This window comes from Cyprinus carpio, chromosome A17 (genome assembly GCF_018340385.1).
Source record: "Cyprinus carpio isolate SPL01 chromosome A17, ASM1834038v1, whole genome shotgun sequence".
Lineage (NCBI taxonomy): Eukaryota > Metazoa > Chordata > Actinopteri > Cypriniformes > Cyprinidae > Cyprinus > Cyprinus carpio.
This window is the reverse complement of record NC_056588.1, coordinates 17,924,092-17,946,873: the sequence shown is the minus strand read 5'-3', so window position 1 is coordinate 17,946,873 and position 22,782 is coordinate 17,924,092. Positions and strand designations below refer to the sequence as shown.

At 36.6% G+C, this 22,782-nt stretch overlaps 1 long non-coding RNA gene and 1 pseudogene across 1 annotated transcript; both read right to left on the bottom strand.

Annotated features, from left to right (window-relative positions):
* Positions 1-121: 121 nt before the first annotated feature.
* LOC122148186 lies at positions 122-9,638 on the bottom strand. Its single transcript, XR_006162167.1, has 3 exons — positions 9,365-9,638; positions 5,736-5,805; positions 122-198 (listed from the first exon to the last, which is right to left on the bottom strand). It is a non-coding gene; the product is annotated as an uncharacterized LOC122148186 (long non-coding RNA).
* Positions 9,639-11,028: 1,390 nt separating this feature from the next.
* Positions 11,029-22,611, bottom strand: LOC109055799 (annotated as a pseudogene).
* Between the last annotated feature and the right edge of the window lie 171 nt (positions 22,612-22,782).

Sequence of the window (22,782 nt, the reverse complement as noted above, 5' to 3'; positions counted from 1 at the left end):
ACACAAAAGAGAAACAAAACACACCGACCTCTTGTGATGCATAGTTGGGAGCCGCTGGATCCACGGACCAGTAGCATGCACCAGACTCCACCCAGACCAAGTAGCAGAAATCAAAGTAGCAAAACAAAACCCAAACTCCAGAAACTTCTCCCTAGAGTCAGTCAGACCCTCCGATCGCCCGTCCAAACGCCCCTCCAACTACACAGAGAAATAAAAAAGATACATTGAAGATGGTTAGCAGAATAAACCAAATTTCCACATTTTCTGAAGAGTGGTGCTTCTTTGCTGCCACAGTGCCATTCTGTGTTGCGTTTCTCGAATAATTCTCGACTCATCTCATTGTTTAACTACCTTAGTATAATGAATTGTTGGAGAAATTACCTAACCACATATATGATGTCACCATCACGATCAACGTCACACAGGTCGTGGTGTAATAACTTCTGTTTATTATTCAAATTGAGATCGAATTTATATCAGATAATTGCTGTAAATAATGAACATGGCGTCTGAAGGTCACTTAACTATTTTGCTTCTCTGTTGTTTTGCTTATTTCCAGATGTTTTGTTCGAACATAGGTTCCCACTCACGTCAGGCTACAAGAGCACATTCAAACTCTTCAAAAATGGCCCTTTTATTTTCCTGACAAACTTACAGACCTAGATTGAAATTACATAGAATGAAAGATATAAATTGCACTGCATGGAAAATGAAAATTGCCCCATGATTTACTCACCCTGAAGTTATATTAAAAAAAAAATATCCTGGCTCTTCCAAGCTTTATAATGGCAGTGAATAGTGGTCAAGATTTTGAAGCCCAAAAAAGTGCATCCATCCATTATAAAAGTGCTCCATACGGCTCCGGGGGGTTAATAAAGGCCGTTCTAAAGTGAAGTGATGCATTTGTGTAAGAAAAAGATTAATATTTACAACTTTATAAACCGTAATCTCTAGCTTCCGCTAACTGTCGTACGCACGTTCATGAGAGAGTGCGTCCAGCGGATGACGTATGACGTGAGTGTAGCGTAAGCTCAGGTGTTTTTACTGCATTGCTCTGTGGTTGCTAGGTGGAAGCTAAAAAGCAATACTAGAGCTCTCCTCAACAAGCCACACATTTTAAGGTATCATTCTTAAGTTTAATACTCAGGGTTAGCAGTGTGCTGAAATCTCCAACTATGAGCAGTAGTGATATTTAACAACTTCGCTAAAACAAATCATATTACATCGCATAACTAGTCACTGGCGCCAGTGATACCATGTTTTCTGTTGAAATGATTGAAGACCTTTCACATACTTCGTTATCCACCCAGCCAAGTTTTATATTTTACCATTTTCTCATGATAGCTGTTAACTCTTCATTATGATTGTTTCTGATGAAGTGCTGCTACAAACTACATTACACTTTATTGAGAAAAGTGATTTTCCATTGAAAATCTATTTAGTCCATTTAATCAGTTACTGGGAGACCAGCCCTATATGTGCTCAGTTTTTCCACTAATAATGTTACAGCACACTGATGCCAAGAAGCAAGGCTGTGTGCCTGCAGCTTACGCCTGGGATACTCTTCAGTGGGCTCAAAAGCAACAGTTAGGAAGTAGTTAGACTGGGAGACAAATGACATGAGCATCCGAGCATGACCCGACTGTCAGCATCAAGTTATTACCCAGATCTCAGCAAACAGCGATCATGCATATCTCAGCTCATTATTCGCCCAGTCAAACAGATCTTCACGACACAGCGAGTGCATTTGGAGGAGCGTGCAGAATCATGCCTGGGCATTGCCAACCTGTCACCCAGACAACGTTACATTTGCGGCTCTGGTGTGTAATTATTCACACAAATGCTATCCCACAGCTGACTTAATGACCTCACAATATGGCCCACAGCTTTACTAATGAGCCCTAACACTGCACTCAGCACTGTTATATTTAGGCTCGATAATAATACCCAAAATCAGGCATGGTTTCCCGAAACATTATGAAACATGAGCACTTTGTAAGCACTATTTTAATTCCATTTGTCCCAAAAGCATTGTTACCTACACACGTAACATTTAAAAGCACTATCAACAATGACATTCACACATTTTTTATTGTGGCTTAAACGTTCAAACATTTATAGGACCGCTTCTCAAAAAAGTGGCAAAAGATTTAGCTTTCATTCACTCTTCTTGGATCTAACAGCTCCTCTAGAACTGCACTAAAAGGGATAATTTATCTAAAAAAAAAAAAAAAACCTCACCCTCATGTTGTTCCAAATCTGTATTCTAGCTAAAACTATTAAAAATTATTTCATTAATTGAAATAAAGGCAATTTAAAATATAAACAGTAGTTGGAAAAAGTTAAATTTTTTCCATCTACTATTTATATTTGAAATTATTATGCCTTTATTTCAATTAATGAAATAGTTCTGAATAGTTTTAGTTATTTCCATCTAACTTAAGCATAAATTAGGAATGCTGCCAGATCAATTTACTAAAATAAGTTAAGGAAGTAAAATTAGTACTAAAATTACAAAAAAAAAAAACGGAAATAAAAATAAATTATAGAAATATTTCTAGAGATATTTAAAAATAAAAATGACAACAGCACATAACAAAATTACTAAAACTTAAAACTGAAAATATAAAAATACAAAGGTATTTTAAAATACAAATAATATACTAAAATAACACTGCCTGTATGAAGATATTTTGAGAAATGTTTTGTTTGTATTTATTTATTTATTTTTGTCCAATGGTCACTAAAACGGTTTGGTTAGACAATGTTTAAAATATCTTCTTTTATGTTCTCAAGAAGAAACAAATTTAAACCGATTTGGACTGACACGAGGGTGAGTAAATGATGACTGTTCATTTTCAGTTGAGCTACTGAACTATTTTAACTATTAAACTTAGCTTCATAACATGCTGATTTGGGTAACATGCACTACTTTTCACTTAACTTTAAATATCACAATACTGTACATTAAACTGTAGTATAGTCAACGTGTCAAAACATCTGTGTTAACGGCTTGCTCTGACAACATTATGATTGTTTCAACATATGTATCTGAACAAAGGATAATGATATAATATTGCATCTTTCATACTTTCTTGGACCTCTGGATTCTCATTCACTTTAAATGAGATTCTGCCGACTGACACACTGGGCTCGTGGCATTCATCACTCGGTGAATGTGACTGCTCTCTGCCCCAGGACACTAGTATCAAACCAAACAATGATCTGAACATAAACCACTTATGCTTTAATGTGTGCAGCATGAACAAATAATACAGTTTGTCAGCCCATCTTTTCCCTTGAAAACCATCCTACTTTCTTTAAATTTGTATTGTCTTTCCTTCCTACTTTCTTTAAAAAACTGGTGGAAAGTAAGGCTTTAGCTTGCTCTCGTGCTCGCAGCAGGTGACCAGATTAGAGGTCGACCGATATATCGCTCGGCCGATATATCGGGCCGATATTTGTCATTTTTTAATATATCGGCATCGGCCGATATCCATGTTTAGTAGCGCCGATTTAAATTCAGGCACGTCGGCGGGCAGCTGTTATTGGTGCGGTGGGAAAGTGCTGCTGCCGCATGTAAGCCAAAACTTTTGAAGATTCAACAACAGTCCTGGGAGATAAATGAGTGGAGCAGGTGGCAGTTCTCACAAACACTGCAGCGTGATCGAGGGCTCCGTTACTCCGCCCCGCTCACAGACAGCACCGTGCTCGGAGAGACAGCTGTCTTGGAGCAGCACAGAACGGTGAATGACATTTGTTCGGAAGCATGGTTTGATGCAGACAATAGCCAAGTTTCCATCCAACTCATTTGCATTTAGGGGATGTCAATATTTGATCATTTCCATGATCGATCGTCGTTTAAATTAACAATCAATTAATAACCTTAATGTTGCAAAATGCGTCTGCAGCGGTATTATTATTATGTGCAAAAGCCACTCGGAAAAAAAAGCTTTCTCACCCGAATTAAAGGGGATTTAAGTCTGAATAAAATGCTAGTAGCAGGACTGTAAAATGAAGATATGTGATTATGATCATTTGATCAAATGAAGGGAGCGCGCTGTCATTTGAGATCATTTTACTTAGTTGACACAGACCGCTGAACGCCCCTCTTTAAATGGGTTTGTGGTGCTCGTTGTTGTATTTTAATACGCAGTTGCAATGTTTTCAAATGACACTATAGTATTAAAAATAAATGATCCCAAACGTAACTGTGGCGCTTGTGGCTGTGCAGTCACGAAACCGCTTTTTTCACATTAAACATTTTATGCGAGTATTATGACCGCGAGCGAGCGCGGGTTTGGCTAGATGTATTTGGAGGTTGTTGCTCACGTCTCGTTCTGCACATCCTTTTCCATATTCGCAATGTATCTGAATGTTAAACTATAATTTTTTTTTAATTTTTTTTTTAAATGTAAACTAAAAAAGATCATCCTCTTCATATGAGCAAAAAAGACGTCCTTGGCATGCATCTGGACCGGTATACTACGGTCTATTTAAACTGACCAGTGTAACCTTTTATAACTGTACTTAAAATAATGAACAGACTGCGATGTATGTTGAAGTTAGAATGCACTTTAGATGTTCTTTGTCATTTATACCAAACATAAATGTTGCTGGTTGCTAGTGTGTTTGCAGCACTGATTTCTATTTATAAAATTTTATTTCTTTTATTTAAATGTATATTTAAGTTTACATTTATGTTCCAACAAACTTGAAAAATTCTGCTTGATGCTCTAAAACTTTTATGTAATGATGACTTCTAAGATTCGAGAGATGGTTCAAGTCAGTGCTTAATAAATGATGATAAGTTTAGAAATATCCACTTATTATTAGTGTGACATTTTAGCATAAATGAAGGGGAAAACTTCAAGATATCGGCCCTAAAAAATCGGCAGCACATATCGGCCATCGGCTGACCCTGACCTCTAACATCGGCATCGGCTATAGAAAAAACCCAATCAGTCGAACTCTAGACCAGATGTGGCTTCTACCATTTCATTAATCCATTAATCAAGCACTGAATGCAAGGGAGTATTTCCTGCTTCAGAAGGAAGAATGTAATCTATACATGAGTCTCACAGATATCAGATACATTCATTTGAAATAGATTTTTAAAAGTCTTTACTGTCACGTCTGATCAAATTAATGCCTCCTTGCTGAATAAAAGCCAAACATTTGAAAAAATAGTGTATATATATATATCTATATATATATATATATTTTTTTTATTTTTTTTGGCCTGTAGTGCCTGTAGACATCACCACACTATTTGGTCCAGAATCAGCAAACATCCCACCGATCAGGTTTTGGAGCTCTTAGTTTAGTGAAGAATGAGGTGTGGAATGATTTTAGAAAGTGTAAGGTACGGGTGCTGTTTGTTTAGCTCTTTGGGGATTTCATGTGTAAAGAGGAAGGCGATAATGGCATGCTGCTTCTGCAATCAAATATGTTTATGTAGTTCATACGCGGCATAAATAAACAAGTGAGAAATCCAGCAGGAAGAAAATAATTTTAACTATAAACTTCCTGTTGCTGAGATACTGTGAGCACGCTGACACAACCTCCTCTTTGAACTCTTACAACCATGTCAACAACTGCCAATTCCTTGTGCAATTAAAAAAAAAAGCAGCCACATTCTGGCACCATAAAATTAAAAAAAAAGCTAAATATTTAATTATAAATATGAACTAATATTCAAACAAAAACAAAAAAAACAACAAAAATGGACCTACCTTGACATTTCGTACCCTCACCACTTTGTCTTCCAATTGTACAGCAAATCGTCCTCCATCCAGACTCTCTCTGCAGAACAAAAATAAACAGACTGACATTCAAGACGCTGCACAGAGCACCGCTAAGTAAACATTTACAGTACAACTTTTATAAACTAGTGCCTTATTAAAAGTTTGTGACTGTTGAGTAAGAAATAATTGATAACGAGTCGTTGAATTATTAGAAAAATAATGCACACCCGAGGTAGTGATGCGGCTACGACACGAAGCGGAGTCAATTATTACTTACGTAATCGTCACAACTCCATTAGCATTTTCATGCATGCATTATTCCGCTTATACTACAGTTACCACACCTCAAGACATCGATCAGATGATATATTTAAAGGTATTTGCCAGGTTTTTCACTTAAATCACTATTGTGAGTAGGATTATTTCTTCCGCATCTCACCCAAACACCTCTTTTGCTAGTTCCGAAACATCATTTTAAAGCTGGTAACAGAGCTTGAGCCATTAATAGCATTCTAATGATATAAAAAAATATAATAAAAAGAAAGAGAGAGACACAGACACACAGAAAAAAAGAAAGAAAGATAGAGAGAGATCTTGTGAAAATCAGACTTACCCCTTGCATTGTCCCTCAACAGTGTTCTGGAGCAGCGTCTCTAAACAGCGCTGTTATTACATAACTACCAGTGAGAAATGTCATGTGTATTTACTTTCGGAAAATCGTCAGTCATGTTGTTGTTTTTGTTAGTCCTTTAATTTCCGTTATTACAGTTTTAATATGCGAAGTGATATGAAACTGTAATGCGGTCAAGAGAACTGCCTGGAACTACGTTCGCCGTGCGTTTCCCTGAAAATAATTGCACACCTCAGAACGTTCGTCAGCCAATTAGATTCAAGCATTCAATGGCCCCCGAAGTATAAAACAGGCTAAAGGCTCATTCAGGACTGAACGTGTGAGAGTGTAGAATGTTATGTTCAGAATAACAAGTTAACAGTGTCAGAAATTAACCAAGGCTCGAGGGGAAAAGGCCATTTAAAGTGTCAAATATGACCTAGAAATTTGAAATATGAAGGCAAAAAATGCTCATGTTGAATTGGATGGATTAAACTGATCAATAGTGACAGTAAATTTACGTTATGAAAGATTTCTGTTTCAAATAAATGCTGTTCTTTTAAACTTTCTATTCAAACAATCCTGAAAAAATTTATTTCTTCACTTATATTTTCCCCCAAGGTAATAGAGTTCTTAATTGATATTTCACATTTTTTGTTTTTATATTGCATGGTTTGATTCGCTCCAGGTTAACCATAAACCTTCTAGAATCCTCAGAGGTGTGTTTATTTGGCTGTGATCATATCCAGACCCATATTCAGGGCAGTGGAGTGAGAGGCCGGGGGTCTGGAGGATTCGTCTGCACAGCTCTGCTGCACCGCAAGAGAAGAAGGTCAGATTCAAATGAAAACAGACCTCTGTAAACTCCTCCATGAGCCGCACAGCTGGGCTGAAGCAGGTGTGTGCGTGAGCGTGCAGGATATGTGTGTCAGTGTGTGAGAGAGCAGCGGGGACAGCTGTGCAATCTCTCCAGTATCAGGTTTCAGATAAAACTGATGCAAGAGAATGAAAACCTCGAGTATTTTCACGTGGCTGTGTACAAATCTGAACTCTGACAATGTGAGGAGGCTGGGAAAGGTTTCGTCATACTTAAATGAATTATTAAAATAATAATAATTAATAACAACATAAAAATTAAATTGGTGTTCAAGAAACAGTTCTTCTTATTATTATTAACAATGTTGAAAACTTTTTTTTTTTGTGGAAAGCATGATACACTACCATTCAAAAGCTTTTTATTAAGCGAGAATACATTAACTTGATCAAAAGTGACGGTAAAGACATTTATAGTGTTATAAAATGATTCAGACTTCTAATAAATTCTGTTCTTTTGAACTTTTTTATTCATCATAGAATAAAAAAAAATATGTATCATGTTTTCCCCAAAAATATTGTCTCCAACATTTATAATAATTAGAACAATTAAGTACCAATAATAACTGGCAAATAATAAACAGGCAATTTTTTTTAAAAGTATAAGAAAAATTGCTACATCCTTGAGGATGGGTTGACTCTGTTTGATTTTTAATAAGCAACCAACCACCTATAGAAAACATAGATGTACACTAAAAACTATTTTGGAACACCCTAGCAACCACTCATAAGGCCCTAGTATCATGGGAGCAAGTTTTGCAAAGACAATTATATATCCCTTTTTTATTTTTCAGAAGTGCTCAGTATCGAGCTATTTTCCAGTTCTGTTTGGTGCTGATAATGCAGCTGATGTTACAAACCTTCATGCAATGGACTCATCTACTGAATGCTGGGAGCTTGTTTTGAAACTCTTAGCTTTTGTAGTTCCACGTGGGTCTGTTTCACTCTACCAGTGATGAATGGAGGCCCTACCCACAACCACAAGTGCCTGCTTCGCCTATCAGTGTGTGTGTGTCCTTTTGCCTGGAGAAGGTGCATTTTATAACATAATCACTGGAAATAAAAAATAATAACTCTCATTATGAGGAGAACAAACTTGGATTTCTGTGCTATTCCCACACAATTCCTGCCATCTGCAGCAATTAGTATTAGTTTGTTTCCAGCAAAAACTCTGAAGTCAGAAAAAAGACTAATTATTTCAATAATATAGCATTTTACAAAAGCACAAAGTGCATAAAGTCACATATTTATTATGCACATACCCATAATACCAACGGCTGCCTATTAAAAGGCCATCTTCATTTGAACAATAGAGACGGGAAGCCATGAAGGCATCCTTTGTGATGCACACTTCAGGGAGATTCTTTAAATGTCGAGGTCAGCGGCTACGGCCAAACACATGCACACACAGCTTCTGGAGGAGTCATTCTGGGAGGAGTTTCTCTACCCCACTGTCCAGCACCCACATAAGTTACTGTAGAAATGATGGCTAACGCTGGAGGGTGGGGCAGTGGGCTCTCATGGGGCAAACTCTGTTCGGATAGCTGGATAACCCCCTTTTTAAAAAGTTAAAGCAAACCACATCCATTAGATTTTACAGATGCAACATGCATTAACATTTAATGCAATTCTGTAAAAACGACACAAAGAAGATATTAAATTTATACAGTATCAGTACCTATGAGGGAAGGGGTTTTAAGAGGATTCAAGGAGATTATAATACATTTACAGTGTAACAAAAACAATGTTGCTCAATACAACTTCACATGCACTGCTTATGCATTAACTGCATGTATACAATGCTTATGCATTATATATTTCAGGCATGCTTGGATTTTTTTTTAAATATGCTATAATTTATTTTTTATTTCTAGATTGACGTGTTAAAAGTTAAAATTACTTATATTACATTATATAGATTTGCAATGTGATGAGATGTGTAAAGAGCTCACGAAATAGTTTTATTTGTTTCAGTCGGCTGTCAGCGAAGGTCTATTCCCAGACATAGCAACAGCACCAACAACTCAAGGCTGTTTATGAACTCCACGTGACACTAATCAGTAGTTTTTTATCATGCGCTTTTTAGTTTTACAGTAAATTAATACAATATAGGATTCCTTTAAGCTTATCATACCTGGAGTTCAGCGGACGGACTCGAATCGCGACTTTGACGTTTGCCATTCGTTTGACACCGGGCGGAGAGAAACGATGAATTGAAGTTCAGCTGTCCGTTAGAGTCCATTTAAATCCCTTCAGAGCACTGAATTCTCCCGAGAAGAGCGAGGGAACCTATAACAAGTTTTTCGGGTCATGTTACTGATATCGGCTAGACAATCACAGAGCACATCATTAAGCTGCGGCCGCAGTTGAACTGAGCTGGAACTTCCTGCCGTCTCTCTACTCGTGGGGAGGTTTACGAATCCTTACGATTCATGAGCGAAGGATTAGCTCATGAATATTAGGCGAGCATCATGACGTCATTTCAAACGGTACTTACTGATTCGCTGAACGAATCATATTTTGAATAAGGCGTGGCTCAACTATTAATTGAGCTGCGAAGCAACGTCAATAAGTCTTTAATATTCATGAGCCAAGCCATTGCCATAGTAGGAAACTTGGGAAAAAGAAACAAAGGCGAAGGCACGCGTTAACTGCAAGTTTCTGCTTTACTATAATCCCATGTACTCTAGTTAGGACAGTTGTTTTTCCGCTTTTAAAAGCATATACGCTAATGTTTAAATTTTTTCTACAACTAATTGATACTTTAATCCAGCAAGGACGCGTTAAATTAGTTAAAAATTACAGAAATTATCTATTTCAAATAAGTGCTTTATTGTTGAATTCTGTTCGTTATCACTGTTTCCACAAAATTAAGCAGCACAAATGTTTTTCAACATTGAACAAAAAAAAAATCAGCTTTACCATCACAGGAGTAATTCCTTTGTATACAGGGAAACGTGAACATTCTCTGTAGAAATTTCCCTGTTGTTATTCATTTCCATTTTAAAATGGTCAATTCCCACACAATTTGTCAGAAGTGCAGCCTTGCACATGGACTCCAGCTGAGCTACACGAAAGAACACGTGAGAGATATATTTAGACGTATTCACAAAATTAAATTTTATTACATTAGATAGGTTAGCATTAAAAAGATGAAAACACCGTCCTACATGAGCAAAGTGCAAATGTATCGCAAATATAAACTAGGAAACACATACAAAACAGACATACTCACCAACAAACAAACAGAAAAACATTTACACACACTTAAAACAAATAAATAGCACAGTGAACGGTCTTTATCCCGTTCTACTGTGAGGCAGTATAAGTGAACACTGGCAAAGCCCTGCTAAAATGTCCCCACAAAATGTGATTTAAAGGTTTATAAACTGTCAGTAACAATCTTATCAATTTAGCATTCTTAAGCAGCAAATATTCTCCTTGCAACTAACAATAAATAAGACTTTAAAATATTTTTAAAATCATATATATTGTAGGAGTAAACATTCATTCTTTTGTTCAAATATGCATCACTTGTTGCTGTTAATACAATAGTGTTTGGCTGGGATTCATGTGTACAGTTGGTAATGTAGACTCGTGCGTCCCCTTAGTGGTCACTGAGAGACCTGCAGTATGTCCCTGTGGTTTGGCAGTGAAGGCAATGGGAACTGGGCCACAAAAAACAGCCGAAAAAACTCCACAAAATACTACAACAACAAAAAATGAGAAAAGCTATCAGACAGTGATCTGTGAGGACTCCAGGATCAGAATGTAATGTTTTGCTATCTCTAAAACACATCATATGTAAAAAGAAGCAATAACCTCTGGCCTAGATAACGTAGACAACTTTGGCCAGTTGGTGCCCACTTCCTCCTCTCCTAAAAGACCCGTCTCTATTAGCTTTCTTATCAGGAACAGGTAGTCAGACCTCTGTAATAGTAAAGGACAAAGCACTGTTTAATCACCAGTGTTGTTAAAACTATTAATTTATTTATATATTGGTAACCTATTAAAAATCTTTTTTGGTAAATAAAGCCAATATAAAATAATAACACACAAATATTAAATATACAAAAACTTGAAAACTTGAAATGTAACTAACTGAAATAAGATTAAATACTAAAAATACTAAAATTGAAATAAAAATATATATAGAAATATTTGTAAAAAATTTATAAAAATTATTAAAACTTAAAGCTACTATGAAAGTGAACATTGAAAATATAAATAAAGTCAGTATATAACAGTATATAAATAATACTAAAATAATATTTAAATCACAAAAATATACAGCAATATATCCACAAACTGCACACAGGATAAGGATGCAACAGGTCTGATCAGCAGTTTTACCTCACTATCTGTGGCACTAGAAATAGCAGTCAAAGTGGGTTCACTGAGGAGAAGGTGCAGAGGTGGAGAGGGAGTCCGAGCCCACAGAACTAGAAACTTTTCCAGAAGAGCACCCTCTCAAACGCACTGTTCCACTCCTTCTTCAGCAGTGCTGAGGGATAAATTCAAACATGAATATTTCAGATCCTTATTTTACTTTTTTTTTTTTTAAAACATGCTACAAAATTAGTAATGGAGCATTTGCCATTTTAAAACTTCACTAAAATTAGGCTTCACTACTTGTGATGTTGGAGGAGAGCCAGCAGCAAGCCTTTTCTGTAGCCAAACGAGTTGTGATGCTCTCAGCAGTGGTAAGGACCTAAACCACACCACAAAATATTAATTATATCGCAAAGTAAATAAATGAACTTGATAGTATTACTGTACAACATTGTACACCCAAGACAAACGCTGTGTTTGAGCATATCTCTCTTTTGCAACAGGGTTTTAACCTCTTAACTGTCACCCCCCTTTTTGAACATAGACGTGAAAGTACACTATTCAATCTTAAATTGTTATAATTCATAAACACTTGAGTACAGACCAAAGGTTGGTCTCTTTTTAAAGAAGACAGTCTGCAGATTATTGCAGAAGTGAAATCATTTCAAAAAATGAAAGCATAAAAAAGTTATCCTTTAAATTTACTGTTGTACTGTACTATTTTTATTATTTTATATAAATAAAACAAATATGTTTTAATCCAAAATTGCTATAAATTTAAAGCCATATTCTAAATAAGTTGTGTTCCAAATTTGAAGTTGATATAATAAAAAATTAGGTTCCTATGCAATTTTGTTTAGGCGTTATACCACAAACAGCCACGTGCCATTCAAAACTCCATTGAATTTTTTTAATGCATTTTTCTGTCACAAATGTATCAATTTCTCTCTCTCATATTATGTCTATGACAAAATTACCAAATATGGAATCTTGAGACTCAGACCTTTCCCACGATATGTATTTTGTCAAGACTATGAAAAGTTTTGATTCTAAAAGACCGTAATATATTTGGAATATGACACCTCCCACAAAGCGGGAGGAGCTCGCTAAAAGATTTCAAAGTACGAAACGCCTGTCAAGATTTCAAAATGTTTTCCAATGACGAGTTTTAAGCATGATATATAATTTATGATGATTGCTAAAACAGTGATAGGGTAAAAGGAAGCAAAAAAGATTAAAGGTCAGAACCCTGTTATGATGTATATGTTTTGAGGTGCACTCTTGTCATAACTTAATCTAACTGTTCCTACATTTTTTTAATGGTCATATCGGAGGTCTTAGAAGCGATATATATGATTAGATTAGGATTTAATTGTAATATATTGAAGTAAACTTAGGCGTCCCGTATACGGGACGGTGACAGTTAAGAGGTTAAATGGATTGAATTGAGGAATAGTGACTGTTTTACTCACAGAAGGAGAGGTCTCCAGAGGAAGTAATACTCTGATGGCTCAAGGGGCATTCTCACTGCAAAACACATCACGACAGGATGTGACCGAGGACAACTAGTCCAAAACATGTCCAACAGCATGATATATATATAAAATAAGAGAAGAGAGCTGCTGACCCAGTTGCTCTCTCTAGAGAGTTTTCTCCCCACCCTTCACGAGCTCCAACACAAGCATAGCCCTACCACACACAGAGTTAGGAAAATATGAAATGATGAAAACATCTTAATGGATTTACATGGATTAACATGCAGGAAAAAAAAAAAACTGACTAAATGGTGGGAGACTGACTTGATGTGTTTGACGCAGTTGGAACTGATTCTTTCAGCAACAAACTCTACAGTCCGTCTGAGAGATGGAGGCTGGTTGTGAAAGAAGGCCTGTTCCAGGTCAACCTATGTTAAAACACATGGAAAAATATGAATGGCCACACATGGACGACATGGCCTCAAATTTTTTGACATATGGAAAGCATTTGCTGGCAGCGTACCAGAAGCTTCTGCTGTAAACGGGTGCAGATTCGGGGGTGATCTTGCGAATTAAGCCTCCACTCTTGGATGTACTACCAGCCACAAAAGCAGCAAGAAGTTTACAAAACTCCCCTGCCAAAAAAATTACGTAAAGATACCTCCATCATCCTGGAATTTATTTCTTCTGAAGCTTAGTAAAATACATTATTTTAAGGCATATTTTTTTCCGAACAGTTCACTCTCACCTAAATATGGACAGCAAGTGTAGAGAAGCTGTTGGTCCACTAATGGGAAGGTGTCCTGAAAATTAAATATACAATTTTAGACACATTGTGAACTCAGAAAAAAAGAAAAGATAAACACTTCTTTCCCTCCTTAAAGGAAAAGGTTAAATGTATCCAGGGCAAAAAATAAGTGATCCACTTACCAGCCCCTGAGAGCTTGTAATATCCTCCAGTTCCTTAACTTCTTCCTTTAGATCTGTGCTGAAGAAGAGGTCTTCAGGGAAGATAGGGATCTAAAAGAGGGACAGTAATAGAAAGATTTGACAGGCTCATAACCCATCTCTTTGTCCAGGCTGCACGATTTGGTCAACTGATCGTCCGGACCAGGCCCCACAGTTCAGCACGCATGTGATCCGTGGATTAATTGTAAAATTTTACCATAATAGAGTGAAAGTGTATAATTTGTGAGTTTTGTACACTCAAGTGATTTTAAACCATTCCAGCGCAAGTTATTTATAACTTGTATAATTTGTGATTTGTCTATTTGATTTTTTTTTTACTGGCTGTTCACTTGTCTTTAATTGTGTTTGAACATTCTAGTTAGGTTAGTAGCTTTTGCTGTGGTATCAAAGAAGTACTTAGCTAATAGTAATAAATGGAAAGCAAAGTCATACTCATCTTTTTTTTCTTGCTGATCCAAAAAACAATCCGATCCATTTCTCAAAAACCGTAATATGATCCAAACTGTGAGTTTTGAGATCCATTGAACCACAAACTACCACTTCATAATGTATTAAAAAAAACTGCTCTTATCTTCAACAGTGTGCAAAAACAAACTGTCACATCATGCCTTGAATTATGAAATAATACAGTCATGTTTAGCCGATGTTCAGCTGCTGCTTACCAAACTCAGACCTCTTTCTGTTAGCATAAGTGAAAAAGAACCCAGTTACCTTTTCATTTACACCTGCTTTGACTGTAATAGTAGATTCAGATCACTATTTAGGTGCATAAACTTATTAAAATATATTTTTGGACTTTATAACAGGGGTGCCCAAACTTGGTCCTGGAGGGCCGGTGTCCTGCAGAGTTTAGCTCCAACCCCAATTAGACACAACTGAACCAGCTAATCAAGCTCTTACTAGGCATACTAGAAACTTCCTGGCAGATGTGTTGAGGCAAGTTGGAGCTAAACTCTGCAGGACACTGGCCCTCCAGGACCGAGTTTGGTCACCCCTGCTTTATAATAAACAATGGCATGGCGTGATGTGTCATTTGTCCAACTGTACACAAAATATCAGCTTTTATGCATTTAATTAGATAGCTGTGTTCTGCAATTAAGCAACAGGCCACATCACATATTTAAATATTTTTTGGACAATTTCAGTTAAGCCTCATTTAAAATGAGATATCTCACCTGGAAGAGCCAACCCAAAACTGCCACCATGAGCAGCTGATTCATGTAACATAGCTCTCCTCCTCGACCCAATACCATCCTCTTGAAACAAACACACACACACAGTCATAATTAACAGCACAATCACAAACAGAGATCATCTTTAACATGCATGTAGGGATGAAGAAATATTGTAGTATCCCGCTACAGTGCACATTCTATCAGCTGCAGTTCTGAGATTTACACTCACGGCACACTGCACTTATTCGCAATCACAAAATAGATTATTTGCATGTGCTTTAAAGCCTTGCCTGTTAAACATTTCATTTGTGTGTTGTTCTGACATGCTCTTTTTCTTAGCACATACACCTGAAGCATGCATACACTAAAATTCTGTCAAAAAGCTCATGATTACTGACTGGACTAAGTTATCTTTTACATCTAATACGGTCAGAAACACACATGGTTTACATATAAACACAGCTGGTTATGTCTGAGGTGAAAGTAAACAGTTGAGAGAAAAATGGATGCGTGCCTGTATTAGACAAGTGCAGGTCTTACAGTGACAGCAGACTAATAGCATTAAACATGCTGCCGCTTGTCATTAAAGGCATAGTTCACCCAAAAATTTAAATTTTTTCATTATTTACTCACTCTCACTGTTGTTCCAAACCTGTATTAATTTTTTTCTTGTGCTGAACACAAAAGAAGATTTTTTAAAGAATTTTCTTTTTTTATTTTACTTTTTTTTTACCTTGTAAGGCTTTGTTTTCAAAATAGGGAAATTAGTTGGGCTGTGGTGCTCAGACAACTTGCAAAATAGTAAAACCAACATGATAAAATTGTGAATCGTGATTTTCCTGAAATAATATTTTTGCCATATTGCCCACCCCTACATGTACAGTATGGGATAAACTCACTTGTAGATTTGGAGCAGAAGGCACAGAGCAGTCCTGTAACAAGAAAGAAATGGGCCAGCGTAATCCAGCATGGACAGGAACTCCACCATCCAGTGCACTGTCAGAATGGTGCGTCTCCGATGCACTGAACTCCTCAATACCGCACACACATCCAGCACTGGAGAACTCTGACAATACACATATATAAAACAAATTAGGTTGTGAAAAATGAATATCTCCTAGGCAAAATAAAATTTTGACTTTATACAATGCGTACCTTGCTCCGCAGAGTGATCGCAGCATCCTGTATGTCTCTTGATGGCAGCTCAGTGGTCTGGTAAGGCAGGAAAGAGATGAAGCTCAAAAACTGCGCCAGAAGTCGAGCCGTGAGAAGCAGAGTGGAAAAACGCTGCTTCTCATCCTAAAACAAAGACCACAGATATGTGTTTTAAACACATTCAACGCCTCTGATTACTTCACAGCATGTGAATATTATGCTCTCTGCTCTAACCTGCTGCTCCATGTCTCCATCACCTGTCTCCTCTCCCAGGGCAGGGCTGGCGTCTGGAGCGAGGATGGACACCTCATCTAGCTTCAGCAGCTGCTGACACAGACCATCTTTCAGGTGCTGGTTAAGCTGACAGCTAGTATAAAGATGACAGGAATTAGACATAAGCTTAAAGAATCCATCAAATCAAAATGAAAGTTTTGTGACTTTATTATTAGCTTTGAGGCCATCCATATGTTACTGTACTCTTAACAGATGACAAAATGTGCTATAAAGTAGGTATACAATAGAGTTTAGGATAATTTTGTAAAGAATTAATACTTTTATAAGCAAGGATGCATTGACAGTAAACACATTTATACAGTTATAAAAGAATTCTGTGTCAAATAAAATTCTGTCCTTTTGAATTTTCTATTCATCAAAGAATCCTGGAAGAATGAAAAAATATATATCACAGTTTCCACAAAAATATTAAGCAGCACAACTGTTTTCCACATTGATAAAAATAACAAACAAGCACCAAATCAGCATATTAGAATGATTTCTGAAAGATCATGTGACACACGAAGACTGGAGTAATGGCTGTTATAAATTCAGCTTTACATCACATATTTAAAATGTAATTTATTCCTATTTCTCAATGTTTTAAATAATATTTCACAATATTACAGTTACTGTAATATTACAGTTGCTGTGATGTAAACAAATAATTATTCACTATTTAAACAAATGGACAAGCACTCAAATTAGTCCTGCGGACTTCTTGTTTTAACAGAAAGTGTCAAGGCCTGAGACAACATCACTTACCAGCTGGCTGTTTGAAGGAAGTGCTTGAAGAACTCCTGATGGCCAGGAAAAGACGGTGGAGGGCAGGGACCAAAGAGTCCTTGAGGCTGGACCAGACACTGCTGCAGGTGCTTCAGACGACCCAGACTGTCTGCTCCCAGCATGCCCAGCAGATCAGCATCAGGGGCATTATTGGAGGAGCCCAGCACACAAGGGCCTTTGCACATCTAGAGAAAGGAACAGAGAGAATATAAAATGGCCAGATAGAGGATGAGATGTGAGAATAATCAGCCACTGTGACTCACCTGGATCAGCTGCTTCTGGAAGAGTCCAGCAAAGTGAGAATGGCTTCCTGCTGCTGTGAGCTGACTGACCATCGTTCTGCGGGTATAAATTAAAAAGTTTCACAATGGGAACTACAAAAAAAAAGATTTAGGCAGGATATGTATATCATTTATACCAAAAGAGCAAAGACTTTCTTTTTTTTACTATAAAATGTCCATTAAAAATAATAATAATAAAAAAAAAAGTTACCTGACTCTACTGCCTAATGCAGCCTCAAAATCCCAGCCAGGTTCCTTATGAGAGTCCTCCCATTCTCTGAGAAGCCCGTAAAACATATCCCTACATTAACAGAAAACACAAAATGAATCATATCAAACTGATAAACGTCATGAAACATTACATATATTTTAACTATATTTGACATTCAGTGTACCTCTGCTTTTTAAAGGTATGGAAGGCCCTATCGCTGCTAAAATTGGTGCGGTTGTCTGTGGCGGGCTGGAATGGGACTGAATGAACGAACAAAGGTGGACTGGGGAGCACCTGAGGAAGTGAGGGGATTAATAAGCATCTAAGGTGACTTATTGGTTGCTTTTAAACTAACGCTTACTTTAGCTGTGCAGCTGTCCTGAGCTTGTGCCAGACGATCTCTGAGCGATGAGGAGAAGGTCCCGACTCTCTCATTCTCAGACAGAAGTCGCAGTGTGCATTTGTCCAGGTGTGACACCAACCTGACAAGCAGATAAGACAGAAAGTCATGCACCCTGAGACGGATTTGAGGCAGTGAGCAGTAATTAAACAATCAGACTTACTCAGACTGATTCTCCAACACCCTCACAGAAAAATACACACAGTCTGTTTCCCAGGTAAGCTTTCTGCAGCACATCTACAAGACCATAAATGAACAGCACACAGATCAAATTCATCATCGTAGACTTTAGTCAGTGTAGCATAACAGTGTAACTGATCATAAATGTTATAAAATGTAGCTTCCAGAACAGAATAATGTATGAGCAATGTATTTTTTAAAGCTGTACTCTCCTGCTGACAGCAGGATTATGAAGCGACTCATCTTTATGACATTTCATCAGCATGATTTAACATCAAAAAGTTTAACACATTAAATAAGCTTTCCATTACTTTAAAGTAAATAAAGAAACACTGTTTCTTTATTCCGCAGATTCAGAGACAGACACGCCACGAGATGTCAGGAGCTGCAGCATGAAGAACAGCTCCAGGAAGACACACGGAACCAGGTTCTCTAGAAGCAAAACACATGATTTTAAAATTTAAAATAGGCTTCATGTTATTCTTATCCTTATGTAAATTATACACTACAGTTCAAAAGTTTAGGGTTGATAAGATTTTTTTTCATGATTTTCAAACAAATGTCTCTTCTGCTCACCAAGGCTGCATTTATTTAAATTACAAATACAGGAAAAAAACAGTAATATTACCATTAAAAAATTTTTTTTATTTTAATATATTTTAGAAAGTAATTTATTCCTGTAATGACAAAGCAAAATTATTTATTTTTTCAAGATTCTCTGAGATATATATATATATATATATCACATTCTGAATGAAAAAAAAAAAATGTATCCCTTCTGAATGAAATCATTCACTTCTATAAAAAAAAAAATATGTATATTCCTTTCAGTCAATTTCAGGCATTATCGTTCGGTCTGATTAAGTAATTAGACTGAATTGTTTATTGTTAATGGGCAAGTTGCAAATTACCACATTGAGATATATTGTTAATATGCAAATTACCACATTGATCATGGGCAAGTTGCAAATTACCACATTGATCTTTCCATAACTGATTTTCAAAAAAAAAAAAAGTCTGATCAACATACAGCACCCTCTGGAGGACATTCACCTGAAATACAGGTACAATACAGCTCCGCTAAGAGATCCAACTCTGATTTCTGTGTCACTTTGTCAGGGTCAGGGCAAGGTGACTGGAGGTCAGGGGTCACTTTTGACCCCTGTCTGTGCACTGTTTTAGTTGGGGTACGGATGGCGGAGGTGGTTTTCAATGGGGAGCTGGTCTGCTGAGCAAGTTCAGACCTAAAGAAGATGAGGGCAATTAGAGACAGATAAACACAAGGATATCATTCAAACTAAAATCTTACAACCCAAACATTCCTTTCTCTCCTAAGCATCCCACCCTCCTCTTTCACACCAACACTACCTCCAACGCCCATCTTCACCCCAGCTACATCAGTTGGGTTAATTCTCCGTGAAGGTTAGGCCGCTCTGCACTTACAGGAGTTGGGTTAATTCTCCGTGAAGGTTTGGTTGCTCTGGAGAAGCAGGAGAAAGTTTTTGTAATATGAAAGGTAATACATTTATCATGAAATTGCAATGAATATACATATGGACCACTATCTAGTACATTCATAGCATGCGCAAAATTACGTTACAGAGAGAATCTAACCATTTTACTGCCAAGGTCAATGATGTGAGGCAATTTTTTTATGTATTTATTCATTATTAAACATACATTAAAATCAGAATGAACCGGAAATTGCATTCATCTTTTCTTTCCTAATGAAGTATATCCGAGTTAACAGCTTCTGAAATGAGAAAAAAAAGTGTAGCGCGTAATTTGATTTTGTCCACTGAGAACTGACTAGATCATTTAAATATTTATAATAAATGTAATTTATTATAAACACTGCAAATATTCTATAAAAAGAATTGTACGTTTAGATTTAATAGTGACTTTTAAAAAAGAAATTTATACATAAAATGACTTGAATACACCTCTACTATAATGAACATGTTCATTTGTGATAAAAAGTAATTTAAAATAACTTTAATATTTTTAGAGGACATGGCATAAAAATGTCAGGGTGATACAACTGTCATGATATTGTGATGAAGAAAATTTTTATATTAAATACATAAAACTAAATATATAAATGAAACAAAATATATAAATGAAATAATACATATTTTTGGCATTGTAAATGAGCATAAGATTTTCTTGAAACTGATTTAAAGGTTTTTTAAAACCAACGTACATACATTTCTAAGAACTTGGAACTTGTTTTAAACTATTTTTCCCCCTTTTATAAGTCACTGACTCGTCACTTCCACTGGTGAAGCCTGAGCTGCACCCACTGGAGGAAAGTCTTACAAATTATTGAAGTTGAGCTGCACCTGTGTTGGCGGTGACACTGGTTCATTCCTCCCCACACCTCTGCTCCTCCTGCCTCCGTCACAGCACCGCGAGTTCCCATCTGACGGCCGGACGCACACCCACCAAACCCCCCACTCCTCCTGCGGCCTCTGGGCTGCTGTGCGGAGGGGCTGGGCCTCTGGGGGGGACGTCATGAAGTCACCAAGACTGGGACGCTGGGCGGAGCGACGCTCAGAGAGGGTGTTGAGGGGAGCAGGGCTCCAAACAGAGCTGAAGGAAGGGCTACTGAGGGCACTGACGTCACTCAAACAATGAGAGCCGGTCACCGGGGATGTAGACAGGGCCGGAGAGAAGAGCTGGACTCGACTAGTGCTGCGTGGACCCTGAACTGGTGTGGATTTGTTCCCTCTCCGATCATAAGTGCCCTGAGTCCTGACAGATCTGGAGGTGCTGGGGGTCTTGGCAGGTGTGGTGGGGCCATGGGTCAAAGCCTGACTGCTCTGATCCCACAAAAAATTCAATACGAAAGGCACAAACTCCTCTTTGCTGAACTTGAATGGAAAGTTTTGGGATTCATAAATCTCCCAAGACAAAAAGAAACATTAAGGGTTAAATTATGATCCAAGACACTGACTACCAAAAAAAAGAAAACAGCTACTACTAAATAATGCACAGATTAAATTTTAGTTATGGAACCATTTACATTTAACTATCTGGAAAAACAAGTAATTTCTCTACCAAAAAAAACAACAACAACTTATATATAATAAATATATATAAACTGTCGCACTAAATAAAACATTCTGCAAGTTGTATGACACTTCATGTATGAAATACTAAACCTCAAACAAGTTACTTGTGTGCTCACAGCAAACAAGAATATGGATTTTATTTTGTATGTACGAAATTTCTCCATTTCATATTATTTTATCAGTGTTATCTTTAACTGAAACTAAAACTCTTTCAGTAACTTAAATGTTGAAATAAAATAAAACAAAATGTTGAAAAAAAAAAAAAAACTGAAAGAAAAGTTTGAAATATCTTGGCAATGGACTTAAATAAATAAGTTTAATAAAATAAAACTACTAAAACGGAAGTTAAAAATAGAATAAAATTAAAATGAACATTTGATATATTAAAAAACTCAACTCCACTCGACCGAGCAGCAACGATTCCAAAAGAGCCGCCATTCTGCTCCGAGGAGCAAGAGAGTGACGTGCCCCTCTTGTCAGGGCCGGGATTGGCTGAGCGCTGCAGCGCGCGCAAACCTAAACACACTGATTGACGTTGACAGAACTTCAAAATAAAAGTTCACAGGACACTTGCGGTCGTACCTTCCATTTGATTATTGAGTAAAACTGTTAAAAAATATAAAATGTTTGTTTTATTTCATTTTAATTTAGTTTTGTGATACAAATTACAATTCAGACACATACCTTTTAAAGATGCAGATTTAACTTTTTGATTTGTTCTGTAAAAGAGTTTGTAACTCTTTTAAAAGGTTGTATGTGTTTTTAAGATTAACAACTGGTAACTCATAATTTCATTGAATTAGATGTGTTATGGAACAACCTGCTGACCAGCCAGTAGGCCTATATCTGTCCTTATATAGCCTCATTTTCAATCGCAAAAAAAATTAAATAAATAAATAAATAAATAAATAAATATATATATATATAATATATATATATACTATATATATATATATATATATATAATATATATATAATATATAATTATTATATATATATATATATATATAATATATAATATATATATATAATTATGTGGTGTTTACTCTGAATAAGAGCCATGAAATCATCATTGTATTTAGAACAATAGAGCTGTTCAGTCATGATGTCACTTTACCTCAATCTAAGACACTAGTTTGTCATGGGTTCCTCTGGGAAATTAGATTTAGCCTATATGACTAAAACCATTTCTGAGGTGAAGAGGCAAGAGATTTTCAAGTTTCGCTTTAAAATATCTATGA